The sequence below is a fragment of the Hevea brasiliensis genome, chromosome 17 (assembly GCF_030052815.1).
Source record: "Hevea brasiliensis isolate MT/VB/25A 57/8 chromosome 17, ASM3005281v1, whole genome shotgun sequence".
Lineage (NCBI taxonomy): Eukaryota > Viridiplantae > Streptophyta > Magnoliopsida > Malpighiales > Euphorbiaceae > Hevea > Hevea brasiliensis.
In genome coordinates, this window is record NC_079509.1 from 17,309,573 (window position 1) to 17,329,625 (window position 20,053).

Genomic DNA, 20,053 nt, shown 5'->3' on the forward strand with positions numbered 1-20,053 from the left:
TTAAAAATTTGAATAATATAAATTACAAATGAAAATTCCAACCAATTGAGATGCTTAAATTATTCAGTTCAAAAAATGTTTAAATTAGAACAGTTTGAATATATATATATATAGAGAGAGAGAGAGGAGATGGCAAAAGTTTTAGAATCCCATCTGCCCTGTCTCGAATCCAATCAATTTTTTTGACTCTGCTTTGATTATGATTTGCGTGGGGCGGGAAGACCTTCTCCCCGTCTGCATAATAATATATTATTATTTTTTATTAAAAATAATTTATTCTATATATTTATATATTGAAATGTTATAATTTTAATAAAAATAAAATATATTATTAAAATAATATGTCAAATTTATATTTCTAATTATATTTTATTTTTAATAAATAAATTTATATTATATATTAATAAATTAAAATAAAAATTTTAAAAAAAATGAAAATTACTCATGGGGAAATCTGTCCCGCTACTCGGTTAGGAACTTTCCACCCGACCCCCAACTTCTGTAAGGCGGGGATGAGGGAGTAATCCCACCCTCGACTCGCCTCGTTATCAATCCTACTTTGAGTTTTCCTGGGGAATTTATTAAAAAAAATTATAAAAAAATAAATTTTTTTATAATTTTTTTTAAAATTATACATAATAATATATATTAAAATTAAAATAAAATAGGACAACATAATTATCAAACATAATAATTATAATAAATATATCATTAAATTTATGTTAAAATAAATGAAATTTAAATTCTAAATTCTTTTAAAAGTATATTTATAATCAGTCACTTACTGTCGAACATCATAAATCAATATTTATTTATGTGGCTAATTAATACTTATGCTTTCCTTTAAGCTCATATGAAAAAGAGTCTACGAATGGACTGATATAAATGTATTTAATATATATGAAATAAATTTATTCATAAATTATAAAAACATAATATTTATAATAAAGTGCACTAAAAGACATAGAACGATAGGTTGATTTAATAATGTAAAATTATAAATAAAATAAGAGATTTTTTTTTAACCTTTATCAATAAGTTTTATTACTTTAATTTACTTATCCAAAGTCAATTAGATAGAAAGAGTCAAATGTTTTTATTAATTAATAATTATATCTAAACGTTTAATTTTGGATCGCATATCTCCACTTTTAAGTTTGAGAATAATTATATCCAGATCTCAAAATCTTATAGTTCATTTTGTTATCCACAATAAAATACATTGATTATATATTTTTTTATTTTTTTTATTAATTATTATTTTAGTTGGAAAAATTTAAAATCTCTTAAATTAATTTTGAGATTTTAATTACAATGGTTGTAATATTAAATATTGAAATGTATGTTTTAAAATTAAAATATTTAAATATAATTATAAATGTATTTTCTATATAGGTCTAGTTTTTTTGAAAATTGATTTGATTTGACCTTTTGTGGATCCCAAGCTTAATGCATATATATATATAATTTGATTGTTATGATATTGATAATTAATTAGTATTAATTTTCTATAATTCTAATTAATTTTTTATTTTAAATACATTGAACATTTCTACTAATAATTGTGTACACATTCATCTATCTAACATTGTCATGACCCAACCTATGGGCCGGACCGGCACTTGGACCTGGGCCAGCTTAAAGCCCCCGAGGCCCTTAGTAAGCCTAACTATTCCTCAAATCCATAACCAGGCCCATAATTTAGGCCCAATATGCATATAAAATAATTTAAATTAAACTATTATAATTATATTTTGAGCCAACTTAACCCAGAAATTTTCAGAAAACTAAAATCAGGGGAGCCTAGCTCAACCCTGTTACCTCATTTACAAACTGGTTAAATACCATACAAATCTTCCTTTATTAATTTCAAAAATTTAAATTAACACAATTTCTAACAAGGTCCACACTATTACTAACACATACGGAGTTCTAGATTTTTAAATTTAGAAAAGATAGTAAAATAATTAAATAATTGATGTTAAACCTGCGAGGAAGAAAACAGGTTGCTCTATAAAATAACTTCTCCTGAGGCCTGGAAAAATATTGAACAGGAGTGAGCGTTCGACTCAGAGAGTAAAATATCAATTTTAACCATAATCTCTATAACTATCTAAAACTAATGCATCATGTAAAGTGAAATGCAACAACAGCAATAAATTCACATCATAACATCAAAAAAGTCATTTGGAGCACTCTCGCACCCAATAATATCAATCATAATATATATGGGAGCTGATCCCCTATACAGCTCTCTTAATTCTAACTGTGCCAGCGAAGAACTCAGCTTGGACTTCCACTTAATAACTAAATCGGGGTCCCAGCGAAGAACTCAAGTCATGTCTATCCCGAAGGACCGGGTCCCAACGAAGATCTCAAGCCGTGTCTACCCATCCTATCCATAGTCCACACCACATCACACGCACGCCAACGCACGCACAGTGCTCCAAATTACCACAACAACATACATGGCACTTTCACAATTACGAATGCAACATAAATCGTGCCTAAAGTTTATCTACATAGATATATGAATATAAGTTGCATGGGCATGCTTGAACATATAATAATAGTGAAATTACAATTAAAATTATTATTTTACTCACAATACACCGATGACTATTGTGGCTGCTGGATGCAGAAAAATAGCTGACATCGATCACCTAATAATTAAATTATAAATTTATTAGTGCTAAGTTAAGATAAAACTCTAAAGAGGCAATAGACAGCCTAATTCATGCAGGAAATCCGACAAAGTTTCCCCTATACCTGGGACCTACCCAAACTACAAAAAGGCTCAAATAACATTTCTAAATTCTCAATTTTCATAATCACATCTCATCAATATCACATGGCCCCTCCTGAGCCCTCCAAATCAGACAATACTCAAAATCTTAAAAATTACATTTTAGTCCCTATAATTGACATTTTTCAAAAATCCACTCAAACAAGCTTTAAAAATTCTAAAATTTTGCCCCGGGGTCCTTAATAATATTATAAGGCTATTGCAAAATGAATTGAAATTTTCTAATCACCCATGAATATTTTATTCAAGAATTTTACTCGACTCCATAAATTTCCAACATCTAATATATTCTTAATTCAACCCAATTCAATATTCACATATTTAAACCTCCATCCTCAAGCTTCAACCAATTATATAAAATTTAATTATCTTAATTTCAAATAATCTTATATGCCCATATGCTAAAAATCTAACTAAAATCCATCTATATTTTTCAAAAATATTCTACAATCACTCAAAAATTCAACAAACACCATAGAATATCTCCAAATAATTTTACTTTCATCATATATATTTCTTAGAATTTTTCTCCAATTTTTTCTGTTTAAGAAACACTGTATTTATGCTCCACAGATAGAGAAATAATAAAAATTGTCTTACCCGAAGTTTATCTGTCTCAAAAATTCCAAAAATTTATGAGGAAGCCTCTGGAAGTTGAATCATCTCCATAGCCCACCGGAGCCACCGCCGGAACCACCGCGCACGGTGGCCGGCCGCCAGTCGCCGGCGATATTTGCCGGATCTGATCATACCACCATGTTCCTCTCCTCTTCCTCAGTCCATAGGTGGTCTCGGATCGTCGATCCAACGGTCGGATCGTCGTAGATCTGACGAAAAAGCTTGAAAAACCCGAAACTTCTCTCCTCCATATCTCACTCATCCGACCTCCATTTGCTGCAAAATTAGTATCAAAAGAAAGCTCTCGGAACAAGCTTTCCAACGTCACCTGAATCGCCTTAATCGGACGTCGGATGAAGCCGGAATCGCCCCGGAAAGCCGCTGCCCACTGTGCGCGCGTTTTCTCTCTCTCCTCCCTCTCTTGCCGCCGTTTCTGGTGGCTCTTGCCGTCGCCGGAGGGTCACCGGCCGAGTGGGAAGCTGCTCGGGAGGTCGCCGGCTGGTCATCGGAAAAAGAAAGAAGAAGAAGAAGAGAGGGAAGGAGAGGGAGAAAAGAGAAAATGGGGGGGGGGGGGGGGTCCTCCCGTTTTTTCTTTTGAAAATTATTGTTATTATTTTTTTTAAAAAAAGCTGGCATGTGACAGTGGAAACCCACTGTCACATGCCAAAGTCCCATCCCCCCCCCCCTTTTTTTTTATTGTTACATTCTTCCCCCTTTAAGAAAAATCCGTTCTCGAATTTTCGAATAAACAAGTGATAAGGAAAAGATGATTATTAGAACAAGTGCAATCATTACTCCTCTAGCTATGCAGAGATTGGTAAAACATTTATTCTTCAAACTCTTCATATATCATATATGATATTCTACCGCTCTCTGATTCTACTACAGTATCCTATTTGTCATCATCTCTTTCTAGAGATGCTCTTATCTCTTGACTATTCACTGACCATTCTTCTGACATCTCAGGTATTCATTATAACTTTATTACTCTCGACTTGATCTCTGATAACTTTAATTAACTTTGGCACTTACCTCACTTTTATTATGCCCTAACGTGTCTCTTAGTGACTTCAGTCCTCATCCCTTTATTTCAATAATCTCTGTTTCCCCAAAACATGACTTATATTCCTTATCTTAAGGCATCCTATGAGTAGCTTTCCTGTAGCACCTAATCTAGGCATCTTGTTCGAGATCTTTACTCTTCTTATGACCTCAGTGGTCAATACCTATAAATCTTCTCACTCCCATGATACTTCAAATTTTTAATCTCTTTTGTGTCATTACTAAGGTACTTAGACTAACCTCTATCCATCTTATGTAACTAGTCAGGTAGAGTCTCCTCCAAGGGCCAAGTGTATCATTTATCAATATTGGAAAGTGAACTGGGTCTCTCCTTCTAGGTAACAAAAGTGTTTATATTCCTTGACAACTCAATCTATGCGACTTTATCGATTCTCACTCCTTCTCTCAAATGGAAATATCTAGACTTCTTCCTTTAGCTTCTTAGTATGTGGCCTACTTCTGACACATTGGCACTCAGATCGAGACTCCACTACTCCTTTAATCTATCATCTCATAATAACTTATTTTAAACATCCCTTAGTGTGTTCCTAGCATACCTATTCCTCCTTATCCTCATCATTATAACTGGCTCTATCGAGCTTTCTTCCTGTCCTTTGCATCTTATCCACTTCCCTTTCCTATTTTTGGTATTGTTGATATCTTTTCAACCTGCTGTACTTATTCCTTAATTTCAGTCCTATCTCATCCTTACACCTTTTCCTTCAAGAATGTCCATCCCATCATCAACTTTAACTTTCATTTTATTTCTTAGTCTTATCTTGATTATTAGTTCTGTTACTTCAAGAATTCTTACCTTACGATTTTCTCCTACTAGCACATTCTTCACCTTTTGTAACACTTATAATTAACCATAGAAAATTTTTCTTGTATCCCCTTTTTCCAACTTAACTATCAGAATATTATCATTCCCTACCAGCCTTAGTAGGAAATTGCTTATCCTGGATGAATAGGAGCCCCATAAACTATAAGTTCCATCTGAACTAACACGGCTGTGGGAAATATGTGTCATGCCTTAATTCCAAACAAGATACTTCACGTGTTCATTCTCCTTAATATAATCACATAAACTGCCCATAGCTTTCTAAACTTCAACCTCAAATTACCCATCAGCAACAATTTCATCTATTGAAACTCATCCATAAATAGTACTTCATCTAGCTCATAGTTTAAAACAGTCGCAAGCCTTAGTAGCTAACTCAATTTAACTCCTGTCATTACTCTGATCGTCCTTTCATACTTAACACTAGGTATGCACTTACTGTTATTCTCATATCAGGAAATTGTATATGAATTAGTGCCTATCAAAATCTCAAATAACTAGGTCTCCTTGCCTCAGTCTCTGCTCCTTATATAACGCTCTAGAATCAAAAACACGAGCTAAACTTGAAAAGAAAGAAAAATATTCTCTTATATTCAACTATGCTCGATTGTCCATATAATAATGTTTAACCTATGTTTCTTGGTTTTTCTCTCCAAATTTCATTATCTCCTAGCACAATTGTGCTCTACCTATAAGGTATTATCTGCATGAACCCTTTACCGTACCATTGTCCTTCCTGACATAATATTTTATAATTTATTAACTTTACTTATACTCGACCTATGTTTCATATCTATTATCATTTATATTGTGCCCTTAACTTTTGTTAACTCCTGAAAGATTTCTCTTACTAATAGATTCTTCCAACACTAATTCCACCCTTAGCTATGGTCATTAATTTGATCATTGAACTTTCTAGTGATTTATAACCACCTATACTTGTCACTTCTCATTCTACCCCTACTGTTGTCCTGTCGTTATTGCTTCACTACAAAGTGATTCTGTTGATCACACTAAAAATGTTTGCCTGACATTCATAACGAACCTCTAACTACCTTCTCACTATCTCAAAAGTTTAACCTAAAGCCTATGTGTCATTATCTATAATTCTTTCCACTCATCATACTTATTTGATCCCTTAGACTGACTTTTTTTCAACTTACTGCTTACTAGCTTCTCTTTCTCTACCTAATTAGATAGTCCGCAATATCATCGCACACCTTCTACTTTTTGCTCATTATTATTGTATTCCTCGCCTAATCTTCTTGATACTGTTAACAAGTTAAAAGAATCTTGCCCTATTACTATCCACTTCACTTTAGAAATAGGGAATAAATAAAGTATGATCCAATCATGTAACTCCAAGCTCTATATTTTAGCCCCTGTCACAATCTCAGCTATATCATGCTATGAGTATCACATTCCTAGATTCCATATCTCCATCACTATTCTCACTTATGTGGTCCCATTTTGGGTTTTCCATCCTTGTCATTCACCTTGCCAAGAATAACACTTAGCCTACCCTATATCTTAACTTTATTCCTTTTATTATGCGCTCTTCAGGTTGTCCTTCTGTTTATTTCCTTCGTTTTACCCAAAATAGAACTTGACTATTTTATCCCTGGTTTCATTCTTCTCCCTAACATGACAGTTGTACCTGCTAACTATATCTTTCAGAATCTCTACCACGTTATCACATATCTATGCTACTCAGATTTGGTCCTTTGACCACTCTAGCTAGTACTTCCACTGGTATTTAGATTATATTGCATCTGCAATCAATTGTCCAAACCTTTATTCTGCACTTTCTCTATCCATTGGCCTTCTGTAATTTATCTTCGCTAATTTATTTCTCTTAACACTATTATAATTAGATTATACTATTGTTTTGAACAATATGAAGTTAGAAAGGAACTCAGGAAATTGCAGTCATACCTTTATCGTATGATTTCTATTCTTATCCTTTAGCTTACATAATACCCTTACCACCTCGAGAACTGATTCTGCAGTAATTTTATTTATTTGTTATTATTATTATCATTATTATTATTTATTTATTTTATTTTTATTTTTATTTTTATTTTTATTTTTATTTTTTTTTTTTTTTTTTTTTTTTTTTTTACTCAATTCGCCAAAACTTAAGATTTCGGGCACCCAAACCCGTCATCCAATTCAAAGGATTTACATCCATCATGATCTGATTATATATGATTCCTATAATGAAACTTGTATCCTCTGCAGAATACCCGAGCCAACTACTCTCTACCACACTCTACAGTCCCATCTGGGGCACTATTATTAGTAATAACTTTCGATCCCTTCTGAAAAGATAGGACTATACTCTAACTTGCTGCAACAAAGGTACTACATTTACCACCTTGCCTAAACCATGTCAAATCAATGACTCTCCTATCATATTATGGCTCTGTGAATCTTCAATTCACAATTTTGACCTTCCCTCGGTAGTAGGGTTGTACTTTATTCCATACTGATACACACAAGGTATACTATTCTCACTAAGCTATAAGCAAAATGTTTGCCATACTGCAAAAACGATCCAAAATTCCATGCTAAAGACTAGATGATCTCACTCTATAAGTGTCACCTTTACTTTACAATTAATCCGAAACCTCTGGTCTGATGGCAACTCTTTATGTGACTCTAGCTCATGCTAGGGTAACTGAGTCACTGACTCTAGTTATCACCCAACTGTGACCTTTCAATATTCTAACTCTAGACCCCTAACCAGGAGTTCCCAACTCCTCTGCAAATATAGAACTCGCTCGCATAATCGTACCAAAGCGAAGCCATCTCAAACACCCTCATTATGGAGCACCACGGGATGCACGCAGCTCTACACAATAATCTCATGTTTGCATCAGAACTGCAGCTTACAGAGCAGACATCGAGAACATTATATAGTTACTATGATACGTCCTGACAAACTAGGTCTCCTAATTTCTTATCTCTCCTGAATCTTCTATTATCACAAACTTATTCTGACTGGGTCATCTCACGATGATCGCCAAAGATGGTATCCTCATCCTTATCTGGGGCAACTGTACTTTTAAGACTCACTTTTATGTACTCGTGCCTTACACGTAATGGGCACACCATTTAAACCCATACTGATAAAAATATAACATTTCTTGGAGTTCGTATCCTCATGATAGACCTCACATGTCTACTAAATCTATTTCACATTTCTGTGTACTCCACGAAAATCAAGACACTAATTGAGGTACTTTTATATTTCCCGAGCTATAACGCAGAATCTAGAAATAAAGAATTACAGAAAAAGACGAAACAGAATCCTATACTCCGCATGTAACATCCTAACAAGACTCCTTTTACACTCGCAAGTATATTCTTTCCCATGAATCTAGAGCCTAAGCTCTGATACTATATTTGTCATGACCTAACCTATGGGCCGGACCGACACTAGGACCTGGGCCAACTTAAAGCCCCCGAGGCCCGTAGTAAGCCTAACTATTCCTCAAATCCATAACCAGGCCCACAATTTAGGCCCAATATGCATATAAAATAATTTAAATTAAACTATTATAATTATGTTTTAAGCCAACTTAACCCAGAAATTTTCAGAAAACTAAAATCAGGGGAGCCCAGCTCAACCCTGTTACCTTATTTACAAACTGGTTAAATACCATACAAATCTTCCTTTATTAATTTCAAAATTTTAAATTAACACAATTTCTAATAAGGTCCACACTATTACTAACACATGCGGAGTTCTAGATTTTTAAATTTAGAAAAGATAGTAAAACAATTAAATAATTGACGTTAAACCTGCGAGGAAGAAAACAGGTTGCTCTATAAAATAACTCCTCCTGAGGCCTGGAAAAATATTGAACAGGAGTGAGCATTCGACTCAGAGAGTAAAATATCAATTTTAACCATAATCTCTATAACTATCTAAAACTAATGCATCCTGTAGAGTGAAATGCAACAACAGCAATAAATTCACATCATAACATCAAAAAGGTAATTTGGAGCACTCACGCACCCAGTAATATCAATCATAATATATATGAGAGTTGATCCCCTATACAGCTCTCTTAATTCCAACTGTGCCAGCGAAGAACTCAGCTCGGACTTCCACTTAATAACCAAATCGGGGTCCCAGCGAAGAACTCAAGCCGTGTCTAGCCCGAAGGATCGGGTCCCAGCGAAGATCTCAAGCCGTGTCTACCCGTCCTATCCATAGTCCACACCACATCACACGCACGCCAACGCACGCACACTGCTCCAAATTACCACAACAACATACATGGCACTTTCACAGTTACGAATGCAACATAAATCGTGCCTAAAGTTTATCTACATAGATATATGCATATAAGTGATGCATGAGCATACTTGAACATATAATAATAGTGAAATTATAATTAAAATTTATATTTTACTCACAGTACACCGACGACTATTGTGGCTGCTGGATGTAGAAAAATAGCTGACCTCGATCACCTAATAATTAAATTATAAATTTGTTAGTACTAAGTTAAGATAAAACTCTAAAGAGGCAATAGACAGCCTAATTCATGCCGGAAATCCGACAGAGTTTTCCCTATACCTGGGACCTACCCAAACTGCAAAAAGGCTCAAATAACACTTCTAAAATCTCAATTTCCACAATCACATCTCATCAATATCACATGGCCCCTCCTGAGCCCTCCAAATCAGACAATACTCAAAATCTTAAAAATTACATTTTAGTCCCTATAATTGACATTTTTCAAAAATCCACTCAAACAAGCTCTAAAAATTCTAAAATTTTGCCCCGCGGTCCTTAATAATATTATAAGCCTATTGCAAAATGAATTGAAATTTTCTAATCACCCATGAATATTTTATTCAAGAATTTTACACGACTCCATAAGTTTCCAACATCTAATATATTCTTAATTCAACCCAATTCAATATTCACATATTTAAACCTCCATCCTCAAGCTTCAATCAATTATATAAAATTTAATTATCTTAATTTCAAATAATCTTATATGCCCATATGCTAAAAATCTAACTAAAATCCATCTATATTTTTCAAAAATATTCTACAATCACTCAAAAATTCAACAAACACCATAGAATATCTCCAAATAATTTTACTTTCATCATATATTTTTCTTAGAATTTTTCTCCAATTTTTCCTGTTTAAGAAACACTGTATTTATGCTCCACAGACAGAGAAATAATAAAAATTGTCTTACCCGAAGTTTATCTGTGTCTCAAAAATTCCAAAAATTTATGAGGAAGCCTCTGAAAGTTGAATCATCTCTATAGCTCACCGGAGCCACCGCCGGAACCACCGCGCACGGTGGCCGGCCGCCGGTCGCCGGCGACATTTGCCGGATCTGATCATACCACCATGTTCCTCTCCTCTTCCTCAGTCCATAGGTGGTCTCGGATCGTCGATCCAACGGTCGGATCGTCGTAGATCTGACGAAAAAGCTTGAAAAACTCGAAACTTCTCTCCTCCATATCTCACTCATCCGACCTCCATTTGCTGCAAAATTGGTATCAAAAGAAAGCTCTCGGAACAAGCTTTCCAACGCCACCTGAATCGCCTCGATCGGACGTCGGATGAAGCCGGAATCGCGCCGGAAAGCCGCTGCCCACTGTGCGCCCATTTTCTCTCTCTCGCCGCCATTTCTGGTGGCTCTCGCCGTCGCCGGCCTGGTGCGGAGCTGCTTGGGAGGTCGCCGTCCGGTCACCGGAAAAAGAAAGAAGAAGAAGAAGAGAGTGAAGGAGAGGGAGAGGAGAGAAAATTGGGGGGGTCCTCCTCCGGTTTTTTCTTTTGAAAATTATTTTTTTTTTTTTTAAAAAAAGCTGGCATGTGACAGTGGAAATCCACTGTCACATGCCAAAGTCCCATTCCCCTTTTTTTTTTTTTGTTGTTACAAACATTATTGGGAAACAATAAGGTAATTTATATGTACCTTGAGAAAAATTATAAAATGTTTTTCTAAAATTATATCTAATAATTTGTATAATTTTCAATAATAAAAAAATACAATTCAACTTAAATTTATTTATTTTTATTCAGTTCAACTAATAAATATATATAATTTATATTTGCCAATAATAATTATAATATAACTTCAGTGCTTTTGCTCTCTTTAGTCTTCCCACACCAGCAACATGCAAACTTCTCTTGCTTTTGTTGACTACTCCACATATATAAGTATTTCTCATTTTAATAATATTGTTAAAATTTATAAAATAATTTTTTAAAAAAATTAAAGTTATTTTTATTAAAAATAGCTTAATTTTTTCTTTTATTAAAAAAATATTTTTATTAACCTATTTTACTGAGTACCTAAAATGCTAAAAAATGTAAAAAATATTTTTTGTGAAATAAATGGAGTCTAAGTTAATTTAATTTGTAGAAAAGTTTATTTTTTAATAGATGTATAAGTAATAATGATGAAATTATATACAAACTAAAATTATTTATTATCTATATATCTATATTAAATAAAAGTAAAAGTTTATGCAATATGTATTATATTATAATTAAAATTTTGTCTATTATGTTTCTATAAAATTATGTACTATTAACTAACAGATGATTGCTCAATAATTTAAAGAAATGGCCATTTAATTTGATGAATTTAAATTTTAGAGACTAATTATTGTAATGATTATTAAAAAAACAAAGATTCATATTCGCATGGCAATTGATCCAACATTATTGTTTTATAAGTAATTTATTTATATAAAAATATAGCAATATAAAATTTTATAATTTAAATTTGTATTTTATTTTTATTTAATAAAGATTATTTAACAAAAAAAGTGTTTATTTAACAATCTATGAGGTCAAAAAGTAAAATTTGGATAATTCCATTTCATTTATAAAATTTTGAAATATTAAAAAGATAAAAAAAATTAATATTTTAAATTTAATTTGAAACTACACTCAATCTGTGATTAAATTAATAGCTTAGCAATTAAATATTTAGCTTATAATATTAAAAATTTAAAGTAGGATATGCATTATTCCATTATCCAAATTATGATATTTTTGTTTTCTTTAACTATTTTTAATCAATTTTTATTGATTGGATTCATTGTTTACTAAATTTTTTAATAAGTTAAATTGAATTTACATTGATTGATTAAAATTTGAAATTTACTCTCAAAATCTTTAGTAATAATAATATCATGTCAAAAGTTTAAGTTGGGTAGAATGATGGCCAATTGAACTATTCCATTTACATTCTGTTTGGGAAATTTTTTAGAGGGAAGAAAAAGAAAGAGTAAAAAATAAAGAATATTTTTCTTTTGCTATTTTCTTTGCTCTTGTTTGGATAAAAATGGAGGAAAATAAAGAGAGAAAATAAAATTATGATAAATTTACAATTTTATCTCATGTATTTTTCAAAACAAAAAACTTTATAAAAGGGTAATATTATAATTTTGATGTATAATCTCACACTTTTATTATTTTCTCTCCAAATTGGAAAGAAAATAACAATAAGAAAATAAGGGTCCTCTTGTTATTTTTCCTCCTCCCCTTATTTACTCTTCATTTCCAAACAAGAAAAAGTTCTAATCTCAATTTATTTTTCCTTATTTATTTTCTTTCCTCCCATTTTCCTTGTATCCAAATAGAGTGTTAGTGCCAATAATTTTCCCAACACTAAAATTCTTGATTTATGCTTTGATACCAACAGTAAAATTAAGCGCTTACTATTATACTAAAAATTTAAATTATTAGCAGAGATATAACTTTAACTCTCTATAGCGTAGCAGTCTAAATATCATGAACAAAAAAAAATGATGCTGGCCATTGAACTTTCCGCACTCAAATAAATATGTTAATAAAAAATATATAAACAAATATTATTATTAATATATATATAGTCGTCTAAATTAATTAAAAGGATATTAAATTATATTTTTTAAAAAAATTAAACATAAATATTTATTTATTAATCACATTTGTATATAATTAATGCATATAATATATATATATATATATATATATATATATATATATATATATATATATTTTCAATTCAATGTAATTTGTTTTTAAGTCTAATTTGTTGATATTTTCTCCGTACAAAAAAAAGCACATAATTAACAATATGAGAAAGACAGTCAATTGTAATTAATAATTTTGAAAAATAAAATAAATCATACATGAGCTTTTAAAATAAGGAATATGACTCACAAAATATATATGATCAACACTAGAAAAATAAGACTTTTCCTCCAAATTAATAAGCAAATTATGATAAAAGCCACTCCATATAATTAAGAGATAATTTATATATAGTCATTCTAAAGTTGGTACTTGATGTAGTAAATATATTTTAATTTAATAGAATTGTAATTATTTTTATTTTTTTATTTAAATTTTAAATATAAATCTCACTAGAAAAACATTATATAATTTTATATGCAATTTCCTCAGCCAATTTTAACTTAAAAATATATATTAAAAACTTTAACTTTCATATATTTATAATCAAATAATGATTATCAAAGAGCTTATTTAGATAAATTACATTTAACAAGAAAAAAAGAAATCTATTTTGAAGAACTTAAAACTTAATTTGTTAAATTTGGGGACTTTTATAATTAAAAAAAAAAGAAAGAAATTAGGAGTTAAGTAATCCTTCAAATCATTTTGGTTGGTTGGCATTGAAATTCTGAGATAAAAAAAGTCCTTTTAAAAAAATTATTTTGTTCTTTTGGAATTCTTTATGACTAGAATGTGTCAAATCTAATTTTGAATTGATTTTTAATAGCATTTAATTAATATATTAAAAAAAATTTTAAAAAAAATAAATTTAACAATAATGCTAAACCGTTCTTATAAGAGGATTCTACTATGGGATTAACTAATTGGATTTTTGTTTAGGTAGTTCACTTTGTGACTAAATTTTGCAATGGAAGTTCTCAATTAGTTGTCCAAAAATATTCAAACTTGTTCATTGGATCCCATCCTATTAAAGAGACAAGACTGACCAAGAGAAAGGAAAACTAGTTAGTTGATGTCCATGATTAATTAGTATTATTAATTGGAATTTGGCATCTCTTAAAGATTCTTTAATTCTATTATAAGTTATGCTTTGCAAGCTAATATTATACTGATTTGATTCCCATATGAATAGAATTGATTAATGGGTGAGGAAAATAGAATCCATATATATATATATATATATATATATATATATATATATATATTTTTTTTTTTTTTTTTTTTTTTTTTTTTTTCACTTGAAGTTACATTTTGAGCTGAGAAAATGGATGAAAAAGGAAACAAAATTGCATTTCAATTTTCTAATTTTCTGTGTTGGTTCCTTTAGAGTTCTTTTTTTATTTTTTTTTTGGTCATTTGAGCTACATTGTTAATTCAGTTGGTATTGTTACTTCCCCTGTTGTTGAGAATGCAGGGTTTTTTTTTTTCCCGGTCTCTGTTGGGGGCTATTCCTGGGTATCAACTGTCAAGTCAGATGAAAAGTTTTAACGCTCTCTATATTTTATATGCTACAAATTTAGTAAATAAAATTATAGTCCTTTGGTTGCTGTTGTCTGATTGTTGATTTTCTGGGTCACCTACTTACAATTTAGTTTTATGTTACTTTATAATTTGGCAGATTTTCTTTTTTTGGCGTGGAGTATATGACTTAGAAGCTGTTATTCAAATTCATGGGCAATTTAGCTTTTTCTCCTGCATTGCAACTTTGGTTGGTCCCAGTTGTGTTTCATTGAAAGTATATGGAGAGTCAAGAGGTTTTGGAAACATCAATCAGCATGGATTTTGGTGTCAGATCATGCAACAGCGGTATAATGCAGCACAGTGACATAAAAGATCGGTTGGGAATCTGGGTGTGGACATCCTTCATGATTTTGACACTTATTGGGAAGATATAAAAGATCGGTTGACTGTGTCAAGAATGGTGAGTGACTCAGTTGTCAAGGGTATGATATGTGCCGTTGCGCAGGAGGCAGCTGAAAAGATTGCTCTGAAAGAATCAGAGATGGCTAAATTAAAAGAAACATTACATCTTTACCATGTGGGTGCAGATGACAATGAATGCGTGAGGTGTTCAATGATGTGCCATGAGCCAAAAGGTAGAAAATATGGACTTTATTCCACCCATTCAAATGGCATGGTAGATCATGAGAGATTACAAGGTTCTTTGGGCAACCTTAAATTTGCAGCTAAAATGCAGTTTAAAAGGCTCAAGAATGAAATTGACAAGATTAAGAGGAAGGGTTCAGGTTCTGAGTTGAAAGGATTGAGCGGTTTTCTACAGGAGATCATGCCTGACAAGTGTATTGATGTGGATAGGGCATTTGATGGTCTTCGAACTACTTTGGAATCTATCTATGTGCATGCAGAAGATATAGTTTGCTTGTCTAAGTCATTACTCTTTGACTGGCAGCAGGAGAGAGAATTTCAAGCCAAAATTGAAGGAATGGTGGTCAAGAATTGTCTTCTGAGTCTTCAAGAAGAGTTTGAACGGAGATTGCGGGATCAAAATGCTAAATCTTATGGAAGTGAAATTGCAAATTGTGTTGAAAAGATCAAAGAGATTTCAAGTTTACAATGGGAATTAGATGCCATCTCCAAATGATTTTCTGTTCCTCAAAGTGGGCATTTAATTTCACATGGTTCCTTGGAGCACCGAAAGGCTTCATTTAATCATGTTTCATCAACTTCACTTTGGGAGGAAAATGGCAAACATGATGAGTCATTAACTGTTGTTCCAGAATATATGGATTATGCACAACTAAAGCACTTCTCAAAGGAAGAATTATTTAGTTATTGCAAGGCTGAGATGACTAGAATGAAGAGAGACCATGAGTTAAAAGTGCAACAAATGACAGAAGAATTTTTCAGTTTGAAGAGAAAGTACATGAAGCGAAGGGGTTCTTCTGTGCCAGTAAGGAAGGATAAGGAGTTTGATTCATTGAGGAAAAAGATCCTGGAGGTCATTCTAAAATTGGATGACATCCTTATGGAAAATGAGAAAGTGCCTTTGTTTTGTAACAATGGAGACTGTCTAGACAGTTTGAAGGATAGACTGGAACAACTCTGTTTAGAAAATCAGCAACTACGAAACTTGCTCATGGATAAGAAAAAGCAAATTAAATGCCTTTCCTCACAAGTTTCTGATGCTGCAGAGAAAATACTACAACACTCATTTGCTGAGGAAAAATTGTCAAGAATGCTTGACGATCTTAAATGTGTTATGGAAGATGCACACATTGAAGTTTCAATCAGTGATGATCTATATAAATTTCTTCCCAAGGAGGTGTTCAACCACATGAAAAGCTTCATACAAGAGTTAGATATGGAGCATCACATCATGCGTGGAATCTATGAAATCATATTCAAAGAAGCTACACACAATGCTGAGCCTGCTGTTAAGTTAGAGATTGAAGATTCATTTATAGAGTCCATCATCATGCAAGGAATATGTGAAGTTATTTTTAGAGAATCCTTCAAGGAAGCTGAGGAGAAAGCTGGCAACGTGAACCTGAAATATATTAATGAAAATGAAATGCAAATATCCCTTGAGATGCAAGTGTTGGAAAAAGAAAAGGAATTGAGATTGCATATTGCAGAGAGAGAAAAAATAGAGCAAAAGATGATCTTACTTAAGGCGATGATTGAAGAAAAGGACAATTTGGTGCAAGAAACAGCAGGGGCATTGGCCAAAGAGAAGGAGAACTTTGAGTTAATTTCTCAGGAGCTTGGTAATTTAAGGTCTCAGACAACTCAGCAGCAGATATTAGAGTTGACAAATAATGAAGAATAACAAATTGTCAAAGGTGATTTGGTCAAGGCATTGGAGACAATTGAAATTGATAAAGGGGAGATCTCCAAGTTGAGAGAGCAGCTTGAGATAGTAGCAAAAAAGTTGAAAGAAGTTGCTGAGGGGAAAAGTGTGCTTCAAACCATAGAATGACGATTTTGGTCCGGTTTGAAGCCGGTTTCTGTTTTGACCGGTTTCGATCCGGTTTTGACCGAAACAGTTCTGGTTCGGTTCTGATTCGAAACCGGACCCTGGCCACCCCTACTCCAGATGATTAAGTTTCATAGGATGCCTGTTCTACATACAATTGCAAACCTTATGCATTCATACATGTGTCGACTGTGACATGAGTGACTTCTCTCCCTTGGTTAAGGGAGATGGAAATGGTATACGTAAATTTAATTCATGTTACCTGCACTTGACATCCATTAACTCCCAGAGACTTGAACAAGTTGAATAGTGGATGTAGCTCAGAATCTCCTGCTTTAAATCTTGATTTGTGTTCTCAATGATTTCTGGCTAAATAAGTTGTGTCTATGAGAGACAAAGATTTCTTTTGATCTGTGCTCTATTCATTTTGTTAATGTTAGAGTTATGTGTATACTTAACATGAGTTGTTTTCTTGTGTAGAAAATTATGAATATGCTGTCTTCAATTTGCTGTTTGGCTACTGGCATAGTTAGAATAGCTCGGCGATGAATTTTGTTTCAAATCTTCACTATATTAAAATTTGTGTTATGATAGATTACCATATTTGATCATGATTGTTGCCTCCAGATTCAAAAATAATTAATTTTCTTGAAAGCAAGCTTGCCAAGAAAAATGCTTAATGTTTATGTAGTTGCTGATTGTTCTTGATATTTGCAATGTAAACAACACCAATTTGTCCTGACTTGCAAGATTTAATGTGTTAGTGAACGCCATTCGGACAGCTCTCCATTGATGACCCTTTTAGTAAATTAAGTACTTTTGCACCTGGTTTCCATATCTATATTTTCCACTTTGTGTTTACTTGAGAATGTTAATGTTTTCTTTTGGGTCTGTTGCATGTCTACTTTCTTATTTGCGGGTTTTCATAATTATGCATGCAAGTTGACAATGATGCCGTGCCTTTGAAGTTACTTTGCCTATTTTATCTTCTTTTAGCCTCCACTCCATTACCTCCACTTTCTAGTCTTCTAATCATCTTTGTTTAATTATCAGTTCTTGAATTCCATCTTCAGCTTTAACTATACAGCCAATTAAAAGTTTGTTGAGGCGATGTTTAACTAGTTTATTGATACAAAAACCATAACATTTCCGTGGCTTCTTTTCCAGGTTGGAAACTATGAGCTCTCAGTTGAGTTCTCTCATTCAGAAAGCTAACAGACTTAGAAAGGCAGGGTTTCTGTACAAGCAGAGGCTTGAAAGGAGGTGTTCAGACCTTCAAAAGGCTGAAGTTGAGGTATACCAAAAATTACATATTATATGTCATGTATATTGATGTGTTTCAGTTTGACTTTATGGTCTCAAAAAGAATTCCATCACCTAAAAAGCAAGTATAAGGAACTGAAAGTGATCCTTTTGTATGATAGTGGCATATTTGACATAGTTTGCCCCATTTTGTGAAATGATTCTACTGCAAACTTCTAGTTTGTCTTATTTAATGAAAATGTGACTTTTCTTGTTTATGTATAATGAGTCATCTAGTGTATTCTTAACTAATATATTGCTCTCTTTTTTTTTTAATTTAAAAAAAAAAAGGAGTCTTCATCTTTTGGTTCACTGTTTTTTAATGTTTGCAAATATTTGTGATTGTTACTTGTTAGTTGTGTGTGTAGCGCGTCTTTTCAAAATTTTAACTGATTTTTTCTTGAATCTCAGGTTGACCTTTTAGGTGACGAGTTGGATGCTCTTCTAAGCCTTCTTGAAAAGATATACATAGCAATGGATCATTATTCTCCAATATTGCAACACTATCCTGGAGTAAGATGCATCTCTTTCTGTTGGTTACATTAATGATGTATGTGAAATTGTAAATTATTTTTTGTGCATGAACTTGTGTCTATTTGTATGGTTGACTTCTAGGGTTGGTAGTGGGTAGTATTTGTAGGTATCCAACCTTAACCTAACAGGACAAGTTCGATAATTAGTATCCATATAAAGTTTTTATCAGGTCGGATTATATGCATTGAGTACTTATTAGCTAAATTATTTTATAAATTTTATTAATTAAATATAAGAATATATATTTTATATAATTTTATTTATAAATTTTGGGATATTATATTTTAGAAAATAGAATTTAAATATTTTTAAAGGATTACTAAATTTTAAAATATAAATTATTGATAAAAATACTTCAATAAAAATCTCTGCACATGTCAACCTAGGAAAACTTAATAGTAGGTTTTCTTTGTGTGGCCATTTACTAGAACTTATCTTCTTTGTGGTTATGCATCTCACTAGTGGTGTAATGCCATGTATATGTTAAAATTTTATATTAGTTTTCTCTTTCTTAGAGAATAAAATAAAATCCATCTACTCAATAAGTCTTTCATTTTGATTGTTACAGATTATAGAAATTCTGAAGTTGGTTAGAAGAGAATTAAGTGGAGAATCTGGTTAAACCAATTTAATCAATTTTTTGGCAAGGTAATATTTCCAAATTAGTGGCTTCATTGGTTTCACGCTTCTGTCTTGAGCTGCCATCTAACTTGGCATTCTATACATTTGAACAAACTGAGAGTTATTTACACATATTTGGTGATTTTACTGAAAATTTGTAACTTCTCCGCAGATCCTTTTGTTCCTTTTGTTGCACAGATAGAACTGCTCAATTTTTTTGGGTACTGCTGCAGAATCTTCTGACCACAGCATTATCTAGAAGTGCTTTTTGCAAGTAGATATCCTATAAAACACTGTTGCTAAGAATTTTCGCGCAGT

General features: G+C 32.2%; 1 pseudogene; it reads left to right on the plus strand.

Annotated features, from left to right (window-relative positions):
• Nucleotides 1–15,080: 15,080 nt before the first annotated feature.
• Nucleotides 15,081–19,736, plus strand: LOC110643176 (WPP domain-associated protein-like; annotated as a pseudogene).
• The last annotated feature ends 317 nt before the right edge of the window (nucleotides 19,737–20,053 follow it).